Source organism: Mytilus californianus, unplaced genomic scaffold (assembly GCF_021869535.1).
Source record: "Mytilus californianus isolate M0D057914Y unplaced genomic scaffold, xbMytCali1.0.p SCAF_12, whole genome shotgun sequence".
Lineage (NCBI taxonomy): Eukaryota > Metazoa > Mollusca > Bivalvia > Mytilida > Mytilidae > Mytilus > Mytilus californianus.
This window is the reverse complement of record NW_026262604.1, coordinates 45,541,535-45,564,065: the sequence shown is the minus strand read 5'-3', so window position 1 is coordinate 45,564,065 and position 22,531 is coordinate 45,541,535. Positions and strand designations below refer to the sequence as shown.

General features: G+C 32.1%; 1 long non-coding RNA gene across 1 annotated transcript; it reads right to left on the bottom strand.

The window, feature by feature from the left end:
• Nucleotides 1-3,510: 3,510 nt before the first annotated feature.
• On the bottom strand, nucleotides 3,511-9,202 carry LOC127722447 (uncharacterized). Its single transcript, XR_007991733.1, has 3 exons — nucleotides 8,961-9,202; nucleotides 5,594-5,673; nucleotides 3,511-3,996 (listed from the first exon to the last, which is right to left on the bottom strand). It is a non-coding gene; the product is annotated as an uncharacterized LOC127722447 (long non-coding RNA).
• Between the last annotated feature and the right edge of the window lie 13,329 nt (nucleotides 9,203-22,531).

Genomic DNA, 22,531 nt, shown 5'->3' with positions numbered 1-22,531 from the left:
CAGAAGGTAGGGGGCTTCCTACCCATGCTGGCCGGGCTGGCTATGAGAGCTCTTCCCATGTTGGCAAAGACCGTTCTGCCGGCCCTGGGAGTGGGTGCGTTGAGTGGTCTGGGTAGCTCTGCCATTTCCAAAGCCATCGGCTCTGGATTATACTTGAAGCGTGGTGGGTGCGTCTGCTCCGTGAAACCTAGCGGAAGCGGTCTCTCCCTCAAACCTTCCACCGCCCGCATTGTCCAGGGCGATGGACTCTACTTGAAGAGCGGTCAGAAATTTTACGATGGCTCTGGGTTAATTCTTGGTCCCAATAGCCCCTTCAAGAACGTCCCCCTCCTTGGCATGCTTCTCTAGACCCCTAGATAAATGACCGATGAAATCGATGGTAGAGTCGATGATTTCCTGGAATCCGAGGTCCAAAAGTATGCCCGCATGCTGCAAATCTATAAGCGGCTGGATAAGGTGGTCTCCATTGCCTTAGGCGCATCTTCCATCGGCAGTCTTCTGCTGACTAGTGGCACCATGGGATCTGCTTTGACCGGGGTTGGTGCCATGGCTTCCCTCCCCTTTGGATCCCTCGCTTGCCTGACTGCCACGACCGTACTGGTGCTCTCTCTGATCTCCAAGCGAATCACCAAGAAGAAGAAGAAGCACCGCGATACTCTCCGCTTGGTCAGATCCTATCAGTCTCAGCTCCCGGGTGAATATGATACCCCTGCAGTCTGCCTGAAGAATTACTACGATGAAAAGGATCGGTTGCGCCAGCCTTCAACCCCTTTCAGCGAAGATCTCACCAAGCATTCCCAAGACCCACGCTGATCCCTAACCCTCCAATATTTTTTTTTCCGATGGGTTTCCCCATCAGAAAAAATATTCTACCGCCCCTCAAATCACCACTTCAAAATCGAAGTAGTCATGACCGCTCTTCTTTGCCTTCTTCATCCCATAGTTATCGATCTTGAGCAGGTTCCACTTATTCCGTGGTATTCGATCCATCTCCCGGATCATCCTACTGCACGCCCAGACCTTAGTCTTCACCCCTTTCCTCTCCAGCGTCAGAATCCTGCTCTCCCCATACCTACTTTTCGTCTCCCGGACGTCTATCACTTTGAATATTTCCCAAGCCAGGTCGCGCCATCTCAGTATCGGCTCGCTTCTGGCTTCCTTTTGGATCTGTCCCCTCTTTCTCACCTCCTCGTCGCTTTCTTCCCGCCCCGGACCAAGCAATCGGACGGACTTATCCATATTTTGCGATTCGGAATTCATGATTTATTAGGGTTTCCAAATTTTTTAATCTATTTTATGTTTTTGGTGGGACGGACCCCTCCACGCCCCCAGATGCCCTACCGATGAGGCTTCCCAGCACTTTTCAGCATCCCTGACTCGCTCACGATCCATTTGCACCCCAGGGCTCGGAATTGGGGATCCTATGCAGAATTTTCCCTTGAAATGGCATTTGAGGCAGAACTCTCATTTTCTCACTACTGTTGTCAATATCACTGGGTTCCTGTCGCTTTAGCGTCACGCAACAACCATTTAGAAATACATTATGTAACATTTGTTAATATGGTCAATTTGTGCATTGACATATTTCACGTGCATTGTCCGTGACAGCATAATTTAATTTTTATCTTAATTCTTACTTTTCCGTTCTTGGTTGTGAATTTCGATGCAATAACATAACTTACATGACTTAGGTAGACAATTATTTGATCATGATGTAATTAGACATGTCATTTGCAATACATATAAGTTATTTCGTTGTAAAATTAGAGATGTATGCCTTCTGGCTAATAAATAAACACAGTTTAGTTATATGTTTATAAACATCAAATGTACACAGGTCTTTATAAATCATTTTACATTTATTTTTGTTAATTTTTCAAAAACATTTAAATCTAATACGTAGGACAGGCGGAATATATCAAACGAATGTTCAAAATTATAATATATAGAGACGTAAGGGGCCTTAGTTAAATGTCCACGGACTTTTCAGAGCTCCCGAAAAAGTAAACTGATTTCATAGAAGAACTGTCTTATCAACGTATTTATTGTGATAAATATTTGATAAATAATCTACCTAGAAGTATTTATCTTGAAGTAATGGTAAAAATGAGTAACGAAGAGTTCTTTAATGAAAACTCTGAAAGTGACCAAACAACAACAAAAATGGCGTCGTATGCGGATGCCTCAAAAACTGAAAATGATAAAAGTAATGCTCAAAACAGTGACAACGGGTTCTCTGCAGCCAAACCCGTATTTATATTAGAGACTGATTTCTTCGGAACTATAAAACCAAAACCTGTAGACTTTTTAAATCATGCTGAGTTGTACAGTGATATTGGCCATGTAGTGGAAGACAGCCATTTGAAAGGTCTTCAAAGGGTTAATGGAATGTGGCGGGTTTATCTTCATAGTGAGTCAGATAGGGAACATTTTATAGCTAATGGTCTCACTATCAGGAAAAAAACACATACATGTATATGATAGAAACCCAAAATTTGTAGTTAAAGAACACATCAACTACTTACGCATCCGGATAAAAAACGTACCCTTATCAGCAGACGACAACCAAATTAGTAGATATCTTGAGACCGAACATAATCTCAAAATTCACAACTTCAATCGGGAAAGGCTACGTATCAACGGATTTCTTACCAACTGCCAAACCGGAGACCGGTTATTCATGGAAAGTCCAGTACCTGGTATACAGCTACCTAGATTCATCAGTATAGGAAAATACAAAGCGCTACTCATCCACAAAGACCAAATTGTAGTAAATCCTTATGCTAAATGCAACAAGTGTTTACAGACGGGACACAAACAGGAGACCTGTGACAATGACTGGGTGTGCAACTCCTGTGGCAAATCAGGTCATAAAGCCAAAGAATGTCAACAACCGATGGACGATCAAGCAGCAGATCAAGATCAGAATGGTGATTCGAATGTTCCTGATAGTGTACCTGAAGCTGCTAACGTTGATAACGTTCAAGATGAAACTAAAGATAAGCATCCTGAAAGTGAAAGTAGTGATGATTCAAATGATGATAGCGAAGATGAGGAACAACAATTAGTAGTCTCAAAAGAACGTAAACAAATTACTACGAACAATGAGCAGACAAACAAAAAAGACAATAAGACAAATAAAAAAAAAAATCAAACAAAAAATAAATCAAACAAAAAAAATCTGCCCAGGTCAGCTTCTGGACCCATGGATCACTATATGAACTTTAAAGATCCTAAAACTCCACGCCAATCAACTGGGAAAAGGCAAGCAACAACACCGACCGATAAATTACATAAACGAGTAGTAGAGCCGACAAAACAGAAGACAAATCCCTAACCAGTGACCTAGTTAACCTTAATGTACAGTAGTGTGTTTTTCAATGCACAGTTTTTGTGCATATGTATATATGTTAGTCATATTTTTATCTTAAATGAAAAATGTGAAAAAAAAATAATTCATTGTGTGATACAATAATATTAGATTGTATACACTCTGTAAGGAAACATATATTAAATGTTGATATGAAATATTTTATTATGATTATCATAAAAACAAATGAACATGATCAAATAGTTGATCCATTGAAAGTTATTATCATCTTTTTATTAACCAAGAATCAATTCAAAACACGTGTAAATCCCAATCTGAATGGTTCCAGTATGATTGGTAAATTGATTAACTGTAGCTGCGTTCCACATCACTTAGTTGATGAAATCACTTCCTTGAAATATAAAATCCATGTTAATAAATGTCTCAATTCCTCACATACATGTACCAGGAATAACTTTAAAACTGAACAAGATCGGCCATATACATGTACATTATCTCACTTAGTTCACCTGGACACAATTAGTATCAATTTCAAAGATTGGCATATTAAAAACACCACTATTGCCTTAGGTACCCAAAAACTGAAAATTAGTTCCTTCTATATAGTTCATGTATTTTTTGTACAAGCTACTTCCACATCTATGGTGATTGCCACTCTAAAAAATCTGAAAAGAATTGAAACATATGTTAATAAAAGTTATTTGTTTGTTCTTTTACAATATAGTTTATATCAAACGCACACATCAATAAACAACTATTTAAGTAGGTCAATCAATGTAGTCGTCAATGTAAACATGTATCGTCTGTCAAACACAAAATATCTGCGACTATATTTAAATGTTCAAAAAATATTTCTCTTTTTAATTTGCATTATCGTCATACATGTGACATGCCTAACTAAAAACAGTATAACTACAGTTATAGTCATGCAGACCCTATTCCAAAAATCCACAAATTTCTCAGTTTTCACCGAACCTAAAAATAGATTACTCGGTAAAACAATTCAGAGATTGGTGGGAATCATGATAGCGTCTTTCCTGATTATTGGAAAAGGGTATAGTTATTTGAATGATATATCTTTATATATAAATACACTTAAGCTTTGTTATTCTTATATTTGATACATAGTATTGATATGTAAACAAACAAAATTTAGCTCGAAAGTGGTTAGCATAATCAAATCTGTTATTTATTTTATGTTACACTGTTATAATGGTCATTTCTTACAACTATCCTTCTTTATAATGATATTTTTATTACTATATTGTGTCTTTGAAAAAAAGAAGTTAACAGTGCATTTAACCTTGTGTATATACAAACATGTAAAAAATGTAATAAGGGATGTTGTTCTAATAATAGTCTCATTAACATGTAGTACTGGGTGGGTTATTACACTAATTATGAGTACCATAATTGTACAGTTACATTTAATGTATAAAAGTGAACAGTTCCTAGGTAAAAACAATGAGAGACAATATACATATTATATCCTTAAACTGTCAAGGTTTAGGACAGAAAGAGAAAAGAGAGAGATTATATTTGTGGAATAAACATCAAAAATGTAATATATTATTTATACAAGAATCCCATCTAATAGAGAAAAATGAACATATTATTAATAGTGAAGTAAAAGATAAATGTGTTCATAGCTATGGAAGTTCCCAATCCAGAGGCGTTTCAATAATGATTAAAGACAGTATAAATTATAAACTAATAAATGAAGTTAAAGATAATGATGGGAGAATTATTTTGATCAACATTGAAGTTACTAACAGAAATAAATTTTTTAAAAGCGTAAATGACATCATAGAAAATAATCGCTTAGGTATCTTAATTTTAGGAGGGGACATGAATGAAACCCTATTAAAGATAGATAGGAAATCAAATAGCTCTCATAAATACTACAAACCAGTAAATAGTCTTAAACAGCTCATTAAAAAAAACCAAATTAATAGATATATGGAGGGAAATAAATCCAAACAAAATTCAATTTACATGGAGAAGGAAAAACAATACGAATATAACAAGTAAAATATACTTCTTTTTGATCAGTCCAGACATAAGGCCACACGTAATCAATTCTGATATAAGACCTGCTATGATATCACATACTGATCACCAAGCCATTTCGTTAAAAATAAGACAAAATCCCCATGGCAGAGGAAGAGGTTTCTTTAAAATAAATAATAGTATTTTAATAGATGATAATTATAAAAACCATATAAACAACCTTATTTTAAAATATAAAGAAAAGGCACTTACCACAGATTCTAGAGATATTTGGGATATCTTCAAATCTGAAGTAAGGGACATAACTGTAATGTATTGTAAATACAAGTCAACTGAAAAGAAAAATAAAATAAAAGATTTAGAAATGAACTTACAAAGATTAAATAATAAAATTAATTCTTCAAAAGAAACTGAAGATGAAATAGAAAAAATTGAAATAAATCTAGAAAATCTTTATAAAAATGAAGTTAAAGGTGCACAAGTAAGATCCAGAGTCAAATGGTTAGAAGAAGGGGAAAACACAAAATTATTTTTAGGTTTATAAAAATCAAGACAAACAAAAAAAGATATTTCGGCATTGAAAGATAAGCAAGACAAAATCATAACAGAGCCATCAGAAATTTTAAATTTAGAAAAATGTTACTATGAAAATTTATATAAAAGTACAAATCCAGATGTTAATAATATTAAGCAATATGTTGAAGAAGCAAAAATAGATCATAAATTTACTGATAACGAGAAAAGTTCTCTAGGCGGCAACATCTCAATAGAAGAATGCACAGAAGCCATTTTTAATATGAAGCTAAACAAATCACCAGGTATAGATGGTCTAAGTGTTGAATTCTATCGCACATTCTGGGATAATATAAAAGAACTAGCTGTAGAAGTTTTCAATACGTGTTATGAGAAAGAAGAATTAACAACATTACAAAAAATAGGAATAATATCTTTATTGTACAAAAAAAAATGACCCACTATCCCTAGACAATTATAGACCTATAACTTTACTAAATGTTGACACCAAATTAATAGCCTATACTTTAGCCCAACGGTTAAAACCTGTTTTATCGAAAATAATAAATAGTGATCAGAATAGATATGTAAAAAATAGGTACATTGGTTTCAATATCCGACAAATTCAAGGTATCATAGATTACTCTGAAACTTTTAATATAGATGGTGCTTTATTATTTATAGATTTTTCAAAAGCTTTTGATTCGTTAGAATGGTCATTTATGTATGAAGCTCTTTTAAAATTTGGTCTCCCTCATTCGTTTATTAAATGGGTTAAAAATTTTGTATAATGGTGTCAAAGGGTTGTATGCTCAATAATGGGTGGATTTCTGAAACCTATAGCATCTTTCGTGGTATTAGACAAGGGTGTCCCTTAAGTTCGATTATTTTTGTTATAGCTGTAGAGATTCTGGCATGTAGAATAAGACAAGATACAGGTATTAAAGGGTTTCAAATCAAACTTGATTCTAAAATACATAGTCTTAAAATCTCACAGCTTGCAGATGATACTACACTTTTTCTTAAATCAAAACAAGAAATAAGCCTGGCATTAAATTTAATTGAAGAATTTTGAACTCTTTTTGGTCTAAAACTTAATAAATCAAAAACTGAAGGAATATGGCTAGGTAAATTAAAACATTCTAAAGATAAATATGAAAACATTAGTTGGAATAAAACCCCCATTAAAAGTTTAGGTGTATATTTTGGAACTAATAAAGTTGAATGCAATAAATTAAACACAGAAAATATTTTGAGGAAGTCAGAAAAAGCAATTTCAAATTGGAAGAAAAGAAAGCTTACAATGATTGGGCGAATAACAGTAATAAAAACATTAATTATACCAAACATAACCTTTTTAGCATCAGTAACCAATTTATCGAGTGACTTTCTAACACAATTTAAAAAACTAATATTTATCTATATATGGCAAAACAAAAATGAGGAAATCAAGAGATCTACTCTATGTAATGATTATCAGGAAGGAGGTTTAAAAATGATTGATATAGATAGTTATATAACATCAATTCATATATCTTGGGTTAAAAGGTTAACAACAGAAGAATTCTCATTGGAAGGTTATACCTTTATATTACTTTAACAAATTTGGAGCTAACTTCGCTCTATTTAACATGAACCCTGAAAATATATATGACATACCAAATTTTAAAAATTCTATGCCAGAATTTTATTTAGAAATATTAAAAAGTTGGTATAAAGTACATAATAGTTCCAAGATAAGCAAGGGGTTAAATTTCAAAAGTGTAAGACAGCAATTCATTTGGGGTAATCAATCAATTAAATTAAATTGTAAAAGTCTTGTTTTTCCAAACTGGATAGAAAGTGATATTTTTTTTATTAATGATATCATAGATAAACAAGGTAATATCTCCCAAAAAGTAATCTTAAATGAATTGAAAGAAAAATCAAACTGGATAGCAGAACTTTCTAAACTGAAATCTGCAATCAAAAAGGAATGGAAAATCATGTTAAAATCAAATCAATCCATTTCAACTAAAGTTCAAATAGACAGAAATCTTTACTTAGAAGCAAAAAACAAAGCCAAATCAATTGGATTAAAAAATTAAAAGATAAAGATATATATAATTATATCAAAGGTATAAAAGTGACACACCTATTGGCTTCATAAAATAGAAAAAAATATTCAATCTAAATTCTTCAAATCATATACATGATATATTAAACTTTACATTTCACCAGTTTAAAAATGATAACAAACTAAAAATGTTTAGGTGGAAATTGATCAATTATATATTACCATGTAAGCAACTGCTTTATCAATGGAAAATAATGAAGGATAAGCAATGTCATATATGTCACCAAGTAGAAAATTATGATCATTTTTTAAAGAGTGTGAATTTTTACAAGAATTTTGGATTAAAGTTGGGTTACTACTTGATAAAATAAAAATAGGTACACATATTTTATCAATGCAAAATTTAATACTTGGATACAAAATTCATGACAGTTCATATTTTGATATGAATGTGTTGTTAACAATTGTTTTATTTGCTATTTACAAAAGTAAGTATGCATTAGAGTTAAGACACAAGTACATAGATGAATAGAGTGTTTTTAAATTAGAATTCTTAGAATGGTATGAAAATAGTATACTCTTAGAAAGAAAATGTAGTAAATCTTTGAAAGATACATTTAAATATATCTAATTAACCACAATGTAATTCAATAGGAGAGGTGTGCAAGTACTCATAGTTGAGTAGTTGTGTTACAGGGAATGTGAGTGTGCAAGTTTTGTGTAGGTATATGTGTGTGTCTCTGTTTATGTGAAAGTTGACATTATACTCATAGAGCAACACTATGTTTCTTATTTATGTTTTATGTTTACGGTTTCTCTGTTTACACGAAACGATTGGCAATACTTTATATAAAGTATCAACAAAAACTCATTCTTTATTCATGTTTTTGATCATGTTAACTTACCATCAGAATTAATGTCCTCAATGATTGATATATACCAGAAGTCCATTACTAGACTCATAATGCTTCAAGTTTTCAGTATTCTGTAGCGTGTACAAGTTATCGTTAAAGAAAACAAAACAGTTATTTCATTAAATTTAAAACTTACCAAATAAGTTAAGAATATTCCAACACACAAGAATGAATAAAATAAACGTGTTCGAGATACATAATAAACATCTATACCACGTGATATACAATTAAAATAAGTAGAAAAACGTAAACAGAGAGAACGTATGTTTTCCGGATTTGTCGCTATGCAGATTTTGTAAACTATATCGATTGTAATATTCTATTAACCACTTTTGAAACTTATAATAAGTTTATCTTGTGAATTCCCTGGTTCATTTGATAATTTACACACAGGGATAAACCTATTTGGGATAGTTGTACCTTTTAGGGTATTTGTTAACAACCAATTGTGCAATAAACTGAATAATTATTAAAAAAAAAAAAAATTATTAGCCGATTGACTGATTGATTATTGTTTACCTAACGTCAAGTGGAAAACATCTTTTTTAATTCTAAGGATGTGAAAAAATAACATAAAATATGATAGGCAGAATCAGAATAAAATGATGGAAATTTTATATATTCAAAAGAACGAGAATCCTTTACAACAAGGCAGAATGGTGAAACGGAATACAGGAATATTAAGATACATGGATATTTCATTGGGCGTTCAAGTCACCATACTGGTTCCTACTCGACCATTCTAAATAAGTATGAATTTCAATAGAAATTAATTTACATAAATCTTAACCCTACTCGACTTTATTGATTCGTACTCGACCCTAAGTCTTAATTGCAATTTGTTTAAAAAATGATACGAAAACAGAGAGAAATATTGTATAGTTTAAGATAATAGTAAGTCAGAAGGTTGATAAAATAGAAATAAACGGGTTGATTGTTATTAAGAATAGGTCGAGTACAGTTCATACCTGGTCGAGTATGATTCAGACATTGAAAACACGTTAAAACCACACGAGCATTGGGTAAGGCAGGCTCAGTAATTTTCTAAAAAAATCAGACTTATTTAGAATTGGTGAATAAGAATCAATACAGTCAAGTACTCATACTGGCTATTTCTAACTTTTACTGGTTTTTAGACTATATCTTTATAGAGTCGACATATTGTCATATCGTATTCATACAAAGGCAACAATCAATATGCTTGTATTACTTTTTTTAAATGCATCGTATTTCTTGGTTTAAATACTTTGTCGTGTGTCATTGTTTTTTCTTTCTTCTTTCACTGATTGAACTTACAATAACTTATCATGCACCGCAGTTATAAGTTACATTGTTCAGTTTTTAATTAAAAAGTCTTCAAAAATTACAAATGATTAATATAGAGTTAACAACTTCCTAAACAACAAATTGTTTCTGGTACACATACATTTAGAATTGGGACGTCACATCTTTGATTCGCGTAGAGAGCCTGTCATGTTTTCAGTCCGTTGATCTGTGCCGGATATATAAATACTCAGCAACGTCCAATCAAATTTTGGGAGGGGGGGGCATCAAATTTGTTGCTTCACGTATAGACCATGTCTTGATTTCTGTCCGTTAAAATGCTTTGCAAGAATTCTTAGAGGAGTCCGTCAGTAGCCTGCGGCGAAGGACATTTCAGACCCTATCCAATATAGCCTCATTTTTTCAGTGACATTCACTTTTCAGCCCGATTTACTCCAATTGATGTACCTACCTACCTATTATATTTATTGATAATGTGTTCTGGTCCTGAATATACATGTAATATTTGTCATTGGACGTAAAGCAAAAACACCAGTCAATAAACCAAACCCGGTATGATAGGAAACATTAAACACAGACTATCACTGATTAATTGATTTTATTACACGGAAACTCACAGGTGTTACTAGTTTAACAGGGACCTCTTAGTCTTCTGATCTTGTAACCCTCATAAGTTTTTGATGGCGTTCCTATTGCTTACTTTATAGTTTCAATAAGTTTTGTGGACTATTGCGTCAAACTTTGCTTTCTATGGCAATGGTGTTGTTTTTTCTTCTTCAACTTTTAGACATAAATATATAAGTTGTCCTTAGACTAGAACCCTGTATTCATTTACAGAATTAGGTGTTGTTGGCAGATTTTTAAAAGTATCTATGAAATTGATAAACAAAAAGCTTCGCGACGGGGCTGATTTTTCGCGACGGGGCTGATTTAGAGGCTTAGCCATCGTTAATACTCTTCTGCATTGGATAGGTTTCAAAATGATTTTAATTATGTTGTTTTTTAAAAATCAAACGTAGTTTAGTGCTGTTCAAATCTTATTCATACATTAATTACATCAACATCAGGTCAACAAAGAAGGAATTAAATATAGAACAATGAATGTTGTGTTGTCAGGGTAAGCACATCATGCTATTGATGCATCACATGAAAAGCAAAATGTAATAGTTAGGAAAAGGACATTTGCGGTCAAAACCAAAATCGTTAAGTGTAATTTTGTGCTTCTTTCTTCTGTAATTAAACTCATCAAAGATACCAGAATTAATACTTTGTCTACAAAAGACTCATCAGTGACGCTCGAAACAAAAATTTAAAAGGACAAATAAAGTACGAAGTTTGAAGACCCAACATTCCGAAAAGTTTTGCCAAATACATCTAAGGTAATATATGTTTGGGATCTTCTTGTCTTTCCTTAATTTTTCTATTGCGTTGTTTGCCCTTCATCAAAATTAATACGATTGCCCACTTTGCAACCATTGAGTTTTGTATTGGCATTCTATATGTAACTGCAATCCCATTCAGCTTTAAATAAACACTTTCAGGAAATTCTCAGGAAATTATTTTATTGTTTTGAAGACCGAGGGCATACTATTAACATCCGTCGTTTGATGACAATTTTGACCTAAACATGTTGAATTTCTTTGCTATTTGATTTGTTTTATGGTTGGGTCTCATGCTCATGAAAGTATATACAATTTCCTTATTGCATATACCGTTTATTTCAGAATTCGATTTTGTCTCTTTGTAGTTAGTATTGAGATACAGAAGTATTGTTTATACAGAAATATATAATAGATATAATAACAATCTTTCGTAAACAAGACCAAATACCACCTCAACTCACATAAAGTAAAAGAGCTTTGAGTTATCCGCTTGTGTAGTGTTTGCCTTCTGTTTGCTGTTATTATGTGTAGAAACATTCATCCACAATTGAGAAAGATGTGATCAAAATTAAAGGAACTTTCGAAGACAATATAACAAGTGCGTCCCCCTCCAAAACATACATGAATTTCATTTTTCATTTTTTTTTATTTAAGAACGTATCACAGATATTTCTGAGTAGAAAACGTCATAAAAATTGAAATAAGGTCTATCAAAGTAAAGCCGCTTTCCTTGAAAAAAAAAAGCAAAATCGTTTCATATATTGTCAGATAAGATAAAGGAAGAAAGGTAAAGCGATAAGTATAGAAATAGACAACACCATCATTTGATAAATTTAATTGGTACCTTTAACGTTATTAACAATACGAGACATCTAAATATTGCGCAATACCTATAAAACAATACATGTACACATATTGAAATAAAATTAAATACCACGAACTGAAAACTGAACCTAACACAAAAGGCAGACCCATTTTTTAAATCACACTTAGGCATGGACCCAGCTTTTCCCGGAATTGTATAACACTTTACGGGGCAGACCCACTTTTTCCTGGAGTACAAGGAGTTTCTGATATCTACTGTCCCGGTGACCAGAGTTAATATGGGATATTTGAAATAAAAATGAAAGCAGTGGCCTTGTGACAACCAAATGAAGACGGTTGGTAATATGAACGAATTGATGAACAAGTCAATAAATAACTTAAAACGCACTTTAACCTAGTTACCTTAAATAAATTAATGCAATACTTATGTTAGTAATGTATACAATAAAAGTAATACTTTCGAAACCAAATTAGGCTGACAACATTACTGAAAATTACATTTATTTATACTTGATTATAAATTTAATTGCCAATCTGCGCGTTAACGTATCAATCTGATTGTTTACTTTCAGGTCTGATGTTATAATATAAGTATTCGTGCATGGGTTTGCGTACCGTCCAACGAACATAGTAGTTCCCGAAATGTCATCCCGTATGAAAAACATGAATGGATGGTCAGCTACAAACTGAAATGATCCTCCAACTGAACCTGCCAACATCCCCATTGTTGTAGCAGCAACAGCCCTCGTACCCTGTTCTGTGACTTCTATGTATGACTTATGATGGGCGTCATTTACAAAAACAAATTTCAGGGTTGTTATCTTGAGAAATTTGTTGTCTTCGAGTCAAATATTTCAGTGATTCTAAAGCAAAAAGTACTGGTTTTAGATCATATTTAGCTTCAAATACGAATTTTGGAATTCTGATTATTGTATCTCGTCGCCAAATTCCACAAAACATGTTGTCATAGTTATTTCAATTTCAAGTTGAGATAGTCCATCTGCACATTTTCTGTATATTGAAGTTGCAAACTCGATTTTTAAACAACAACCACAAAGCGTTGGTCATACTTCATATCAACTTGTTTTTGCTGGTTAGAATTGTCTAGAAAATTCCTCTTTGTTGTGTTATTTGGGTTTAACTCCTTATTCCAAGTTCCTTTAAAGTAAATTGCATTGGCTAAAACCATAACACTTCCCGAAGTTATAGCATTAGGTGGAAAAACATTCTTGATTTTATTTTTTCTTTGCGTTTGCAATCCAATTATTGATGTTCACTCTTGATTGATCTGGTGCCGATCTAAAATTCATGTCTTTAAATTGCTACCATAGTATTGTAAAGCATTCGCTGTAAATGTGTTCAAAACATTCAATTTGTTATCTCCAAAAAGTCTATTACCAACCGAAAGCACTACTCCATTCCCTGTTAGTGAAGACAGTTTATCATTAAGAAGTTTATAACCAATGTTGACATCACTTGCTATGTGTTGTTTGAACAGTGAAGATCTTATTTATTTGTTTGTAGTTCCACCTGTCCCGAGCATCAGAAGCATCAATTCGCTTGTTATTCTATAGGGAAAAATCAATTCATTTCCACTTTTCCCCACTGTATTGTACAAAGAAAATGATAATTCTCCAACTGTTTCTTCGAAGGCAACATTAGATGCCATTTTTTAAGATGTTGGGCTGTTTTCAATGAAAACGTTTAGTAAAAGAAGGCGAATAAGCTTCTTTCTTATATACCACTAATGACGGAAAATTCGTCATATTAATAACCAAATGATATGCAATAAATACTATTGCTAAGATTGTATCCTGTCGTTTTAAAACATGACCTTATACTTGTTATGGTGGTACAAAACACAAAAAGATAAAACAGTTTTACGCAATTTGTTTTTTTTTTTTTCATATTGTGCATATGAGACATGAGATTCAAGGAAAATTACCCACAAGTTCCCAAATGAAAATTATGACTGTACATGCATGTATACAGTCCCTGTAACGTAAAAGTTAACACTTTTTTCATTCGGGAATCGTACGTACAGCGTTCGGGAATCGTTCGTATAGAGTTCGGTCATCGTTCGTACATCATTCGTATAGCGTTCGTACAACGTTCGGTCAGCGTTCGTTCATAGTTCGTTCATCGTATGGTAAATGTCATCGTTTAGGGTTTTGTATATCGTATGGTTCATGGTATCGTTAAGCGTTTTATTTGTCGTATGTAACATGGTATGGTTTAGCGTTTAGCGTTTCGTTTATCGTATGGTTTAGCGTTTCGTTTATCGTATAGTTTAGCGTGTCATCTATCGTATGGTATATCGTTTTGTTAAGCGTGTGATATATGTTAGGGTTTTATTTCAGACAGTTATTTCAATTATTATTTTGAGTTAAAATAATTTAATATAAAAAAAAATGCAGGTTAAAAAAAACAGTTATTAGATTGGATTGATTGATAGTTGGTTGCGTACTTGTATATCCCAAACAACCAAACGGATGCCCCACTTTGGCAAGGTTTTTTATACTGCCAGCCGAAAGAAGACCTGTAGTGACCATATTTATATCCCCTTGTCACCCTTTGGACTATATTAGATTGGAAAGATTGGATTGGAAACATTTCACTTGTTAATTAAAGCAAATAAGTTATCTTAACTATTATATTTTTTGTTTTACACAAATTGCGTTATTCTTGATGTCTTTTTGATATTTTGAATCATTGTGTTAATAACATTTCAAATTTGGTCTTATAAAATGTTAAAAAAAAACTAACCTAAACAGTACCCTTAGTTCAATGGAACGTGAACTATCTATTTTACATAAAACTTATTTAGTCGTAAAAAATAGTATTGGTTGGAAACGTTTTATCTTGATTGAGAAACGTTTTACAATGCAATAAACTTACTTTAAATGTACTTTAACTGAATGTAGATTTCGAACTGTATACCATTTCTTACCGATAGAAAAAAAAAATCTGCAACTAATATCATTACACTATGGAATACCCTGCTATATAAAACGAAGGGGAAACATTTCCTTCCATCACATTTTGACATGAGTACATTTGTTGTAACATGAGACCAAATACCGCGAAATATATTAGTCTCTCTCTCTCTCTCTCTCTCTCTCTCTCTCTCATCCAAATATTTCCTTGATACAATAAATTATATATAATTTTCTATAAATGAGGCTTTATATGAGATACATGTTTTATATCTAAATGTATTAAAAAAAGACAAGACATCCATGGCATTTGTTCCCCTCAATGTCAGTGTCTGATATAAACCGAAGATTGCCAGGGATATATAAAAATTCGTGAAGACTTCTATGAAACTAGCATCGCTTGCGATTGCTGCTACATGCATCGGTGTTAAAACTGTTATTTTGACTGTAAAAAGTGCTTAAGTCCATGTATGAGTAAAATACAGAATGAAAAAAAATAACTCTACCTTTTTTTTATATATTTATTTATTTTAGAGGTATGCTTCTGTCCAAGTTTCACAAATTTTAACGCAAATCATTTAGATCGAATCACCTAAAATAACCAACCAATTGTATTTTAAAAGTTTTTGATTTGTTCTTTGTACGAATACATGAAATATTTGTCACTGGACGTTATGCATGCAATCAATGATCAAATACAAATCTACAGTATTTATAAACATACTGCAATTGTATATATGAAAGAGACTAAATAATATAAATATTTATTATTTTACACATATTTGAAGGATCGAAATAATCAGTTCTACAAATGGTTGTTATTGAAAGACTTAATGCAAATTTTACAAATATTACATGCCTCTGTGAAATTTCATATCGACGCACCAAACTATTCCCTTATATCGTGCATAGCTCATTTTCTGGTTCACTTAAGGTTTTTAACGATCTTCTTACTTGTTCACTACATTCTAACATTAAAATCCTACACAAATTGCCAAAACTTTTATTTTCAGGCTAGACAGCGTAAAAGATAAATGTTAGTGTACAAACGGTGTTTTGAAGGCCGATATCCATTTGCGCTGAAAAAAGAATTAATTTGCGCCACAACTTAATTACGCCAATTCTTCTTTTGCGTCACTTCATTTTGAAAACTGCAGCATTCATTTGCGCCAATAAAACAAGCATTTAATTGCGCAAATGTTATAGACTTATTTGCAAATTTTTGTTCTTATTGCACTAAGGACAAAAATTTGCACTAAGGACTTGATGGAATGATAGAATTGACACAAAGAACATGGAATGTAGAAGGAGACTTTCTAAAAGTACATAATTTCAAATTTTATAATCATATCTTTAGTAATTATAAAGTTATTTAATGTTTTATCGACACGCGCCACACTCCGTTGATTGTCACCTGTGTAATCGATAGAAATTCATGTTCGTTTAACCTTGACCCGTTTTGGATACACTTGTATACTGATTAAACATGTTTATGGTATTTCAATTTTCTCTGATTTTTTTCGTTTGTTTGCTACTGCCGTATTTATTTTTGTGGCACGCGCTGATTAAAAAGTCATTTAACTTCAAAATAATAATATCGATTGACACCAAACTTTATATTTATGAGTTATATACTCATATCTTCTTATATCCATGTTCTTTGTGGTCTTAAAACATCGTGTTAGTGTCCTTAGTGCAAAAACTTTGTGCTCACTCCTTTGAGGTATTTTTACTCACCGTTTTGATATTTAATTAATAACTGGATTCCCTCCTCCTATTTACGGGCTAGTTTCTGAGTGCTGAATTCATGTATGTGATCTTATTCACCATTCAAAATGATTGTGCACGAGTCATCTGCAAATAGCCTTGCAAAGCATGATTTAACAGCGCGCATTATATTCCAATCTAATTTCTCCATTTTTCTCTATAAAAGCCTGGCGGAATTTATAATCCTCACAACCACGACAGGTTTCAGACCCTCTATCAGACTCTATCTTATAAAAACAGATTCAGACATCCCTTCAAGTGAGTATTCTTATGTTACATGTAAATAGGTTAATCGTTTAGAGGTAAATATGGCACAATTAAGTTCCATTTATTGGCGCAATTCATGCTATAAGAAAAGAAGAGATGGGCGCGATTCAAACCTTTTCTAAATGGTAGTTGGCGCAAATTACACCTAACCGGTCTGACAAACCGGTAATTTCGTCGCCCGGGGATATGAATTTGACATTAATCTTTCTTCAGTAACTTTACAATACGCAGCCGTGACGTCATTTCCGTATATTGTAGATAGTACGTGTGATATTTACACCAGAAATACCCATTCAAGTGAATTTTATCTTTAAGGAGGACTCCATTTCGGGTAACATTAAATATAAATAAAAATAAAATTACAATAAAAAAAAATTGATAATAATAAGTTCAAATGTTGCTTTATTAGATGCACCTAGGTACGTATTTGTAAACTTATGTTATTACTTTATTTCATGCATCTTATTTTTGTATTCTTTTTTGGCGTCAATTACTTAATTTTTTTCTAATTGACCTCTTCATAAATCGAAAAACGCATAAATTTTAAACCTAAATACAATCACATAGCATGGAATGATTTCTCCAACTCTAAACTAGTTATAGATGCCTCTTAATTTTTATTTTTCTCGTTGGGTTGCTTGTCCATTGACGTTTACGCCATATTTTTTTTCGGTATTTGTAAAAAGCCGCTCATCGATCAATTTCACAAGAAATCTAATGAGAAAAATACTCGTATGTCATGAACATTAAAGTATAACTAGCTATCAATTTTTGTAGTAAGATTGTTTTGTGAAGAGAGCCCTTCAGGACACTTCATCGTATACGCACAAAGATAAAATAAATGAAACACTTTTAAGCTGTTTAAATCATGCAGTGAATTTTGAAAATATGGTTTAAAAAAAAACGGTTATTTCTGTTTAATACTTTTCTGTCCCTTGTTTTAATATTTAGGACACGTGCCACCGGTTATACAACTAGTCAACCATGAATAATCTCAAACAACAATTTTTTTATTGGTTTGTCATAATTGCTTATCAATGTCGTATGGTCTTCGGCAATATTGTAACAATAAGGGTTTATCCTTCAGTATTATAAAATTGCTTCAGTCATTTAATATATTTTAATTTTGTTGTTCATGTATAATATTTTTAGATTGATAATATAATTGCATCATTTTAAAGCATTATTTATATAATTATTTAATATTTATTTAACTTGCATACCGATTTGATTGACCAATAACTGTTTAAACACATGACGGCATAATAATATTATACATGAGCGTTTTGGAAAAATTCGGCGGATATTTAATCTACAGTAACTGCTCCAAGGAAAGTTTTCTTGTAGGGTAAACGAAGGGGGAAAATAGACCTCTAAGGAGTAAAACTTTAAAATTGGTAACCTTTAAATTGTTTAACTTTTCATATTCAGGCTTTCTCCTCAATTGTTAATATGGAGAATCGCGTTTTAATGCCAGATCTTTTATTATTGTTTCTGTTTAATCAAAGACATGTAATACATGTATTCTTTTTTTCTGGATAAACTAATTCACATTGATATATGGAAATTCAGGACGATTTAGAAATTGGCATGTTGTGTATACACCTTTCTATTGGTAAACACTAAATATGTTGCCCACTTGATGTCCTTATGTGTTTTTTGTTGTTTGATTGCTGTCTTATTGTCGTTAAACCCACTGTGATCTCCTACTGTTTAAGTTCTGTTTAATGTACGTTTAAATCGGTTTAAAACAAACTGAGTTTTGCTCAGAGGAAGAGTAATAGAAGAGGTTTGTATATAAATTCTTAGTGCAAAGTAAACAATAAAAAAAAAAGTTTCATTTTTTCAATTTTCAACTCCCCAAAATTATAAACTGTATTGATTTTGAAGACGTGTCTCATCTAAACGAAGTCTGAATGGTCTTCAACTTACCATTTTATTGTTTCCCTGTTTGGCACATACCTAATTATAAACCTCATCACATTTGATCCCAAAATTATCAATAAAATTGAATTTGTCGTAGTAAATTCCATTGAGCACAAAACAAATCCAAAACCAGATTGAATTATATGGAAATTAAATTTTTATGCCCCCGCCGTAGCGGAGGGGGCATTAAGTTTTACCCTTGTCCGTCTGTACGTACGTACGTACGTCCGTACGTCCCAAAATTGGTTTCCGTTCTCTAACTTGAGCTTGCCTCAACCAAATGTTATGAAACTTATACACAATGCTAATTACCACAAAACACAGATCAAGTTTGAATTTTGGTGCGTCACTTTAACCGTTCTAGAGTTATGTCCCTTTATAAATGGAAAAATTGCACATTTTTTTAATTTCCGTTCTCTAACTTAAGTTTGCCTCAACCAAATGTTATGAAACTTATACACAATGCTTTTTACCACAAAACACAGATCAAGTTGAATTTTGGTAGCGTCATTTTAATCATTATTGAGTTATATGCCCCTTTATAAATCGAAAAATTGCAAAATTTTTAGTTTCGAAACCGTTCTGTAACTTAAGTTTGCCCCAACCAAACATTATGAAACCTATACACAATACTCATTACCTTAAAACTCAAATCAAGTACAAATTTGGGTAGCGTCACTTTTATCGTTCTTGAGTCCCTTTATAATGTTGTATGCAAGCGGGGGCATCATCTGTGTCCCCATGGACACATTCTCCGTTTATTTTTTAAGAAATATGAAGAAAAATAATAATTATCTTGTTTGACTTTGAAACACGGACTTAATACTTTTTAATTACATTGTGCACAAAATATCATAAAATATTCCTAGGAATGAGAAACTCTTTCTTCATAGAAATGTATGAAATAGTTTACACTGGACATTAAACAACCAACAATCAATCAACTAAAATATATCCAAGTGATTATTATTATGCATGTACATGTATATAAATGCCAGGTACCATATAAATATATTGAATAGTCAACAAAATATAGTGCTGTCAAAAAGAAACATTATCATTAGAATATCAAAATAATTCACGTTTTTTTTTTTCAAAATGATTAGCAAACAATCCGCTTTCCGAAGCATTTTTCAGTTTCCGTACTATCGCTCCGTGTCGGTTAATAATTTTTAGAATGAAGTTAATAAATCGATCTACGTAACACACTATATAATATATATAGAAGCCACAGTAAATATTAAACTTATGCATGGCGGAAAAGAAATATACGAAAACAATAGGTACAATGTCCATGCAGCCTCGCAAATAATATTTAAAAAAATGACATTTAATTTATAAAACTTAGGACTTTACTTTTTGTATTTTTGATGGGATGTTGAAGTTTCCAGAATATAGAAAATACACAAGAAAACCTCTTAGTACACTATCAAAATGTGATTGGAGTCCATTGTACTATATATTGTTTATGCATTTAGTGTATTCCTATTCATTTGGACATCTGTGTCCCTGGCTCTGAACAAGAAATTGCGAGGACGTTATGCTTATCAATTTAGCTTTAAAATGATTTTTTAAACAGAATGTTATATATATAATTTTTAAAATTGGTGTTTTTCTTTGTGAAAACAAAATGGTCCTAAAGCTAAATGTCATCGTCCGATGTCTAGTGTCTCATAAGCCTATCTAGTCTGGGTATTTGTCTTATTTTATTATTGTGCAATGTATATTACAAATGTATATAATTTGCATATAACTTGGTAGACAAGTATGTGACACTTTAATAAAATAAATTATCTCTCTGTATAATGGAAGGCGCTAAACACTTTAGAATATATATCACTTGCTGGTTCTTTTTACCTGGACACAGATCTTATTACGTAACAAGTACGAATGTAAAATTGTCGATATGGTATATTCAGTAGAATATACATGGTATCTCTGGACTGGGGTATTCAAGATATTTTGATCTGACAATGGATGTACATTAATTTGTGTTTTATGATAAAAAAAAAATGCACATTACCATCGTATTTTCACAAAATCTTTAAAATGTGTTGACTTGGAGCATTGATATATTTTCAAAACCGGAGACAAATCACTGATTTCCAATTATAGACCAATCTCATTATTATCAGCAGTGCGCAAAGTATTTGAAAGAATTGTATTTAAAAATGTATTTAGACGTCACGCACGTTCCCAATAAAACTACGCTTTTGAGGTTGTTCCAAAGAAAGTTTCAAACGTTAAAGCTTACAACCTACTCATGTGAAAATGCCACTTAAAAAGACCGTAGAATTAACATTCTTCCAACAAGTATTCATTTTGCCGAGATTTTCTAAGTTGCTTCTTTATCATGTTTATATGGTTTCATTTTTTAAGCTGGGCATAGCATTAATAAATGCAACAATTTGATGTCTTGCAATATGATTTAAAATCTGTTTTGTTTATTATTAAACGTCTTTTATTTTCAAAATTCAAAATTTTTTGAAATTTTAAAACTGAAATTGATACTATGAGTGAAACAAATGCCGGAAAATCTGAGGCTACCTCTAAGGACGAGCGTGCTTCCAACACGGTACGTCTAAACACCGCTCATGACCTCCTCTTCATCTAATAATTTTTGTTTTGATAACATCATTTTAACATTTGAGGAGTTATTGAAGTGTTCATCGGCACGCGCCGTTTTTGTGAAACATGTCAGGCATGACCGAGGATTATATTGAATGCCAATTATCATGTTGATTAGGTCGTTTGATCTTTAATAATTAGGAGAGATTAGTGATGGTGATAACCTCATACAAGTAAGCTTGGCAAACAAACAAAATCAAGATGTCTTTTGAAAAATAAAGAACAATGAAGATATATTGTTTTAGATAAAAACCGTTAAATAAACATTTTTCTTTTTGTTTGTAATAATTGAAGCCAGTCGAGAAATATGAGAAATATACATATATAGTTGGGAAATTTTCATTCAATTCATTTCATTTCATTAACTTACTAGATAAAAAATATCGTTATTATTTTCTTTGTATAGATTTTCGTATTTTATTAAAATTTCGTGCAATAAAAAGTTTAGTTTTTTTCTTATTTCAAAAATTAAGAAGAGTAATTCTTTCGTATTTTCATATCTCTAGATATATTATAATAGACTTTAATTGCATTGTTCCATGGTAAAAAAAGAATCTGTGAAACACCATTTATAATTTACTTTCAAGCTAACAGTTAATCTGATCACTCACTAAAAATATTGGTATCATTGCGTTCTAATTCGTATTTATATAATTGTGTGTGTGTGTTTTGTTCTATTTTCTTGTCTTTGA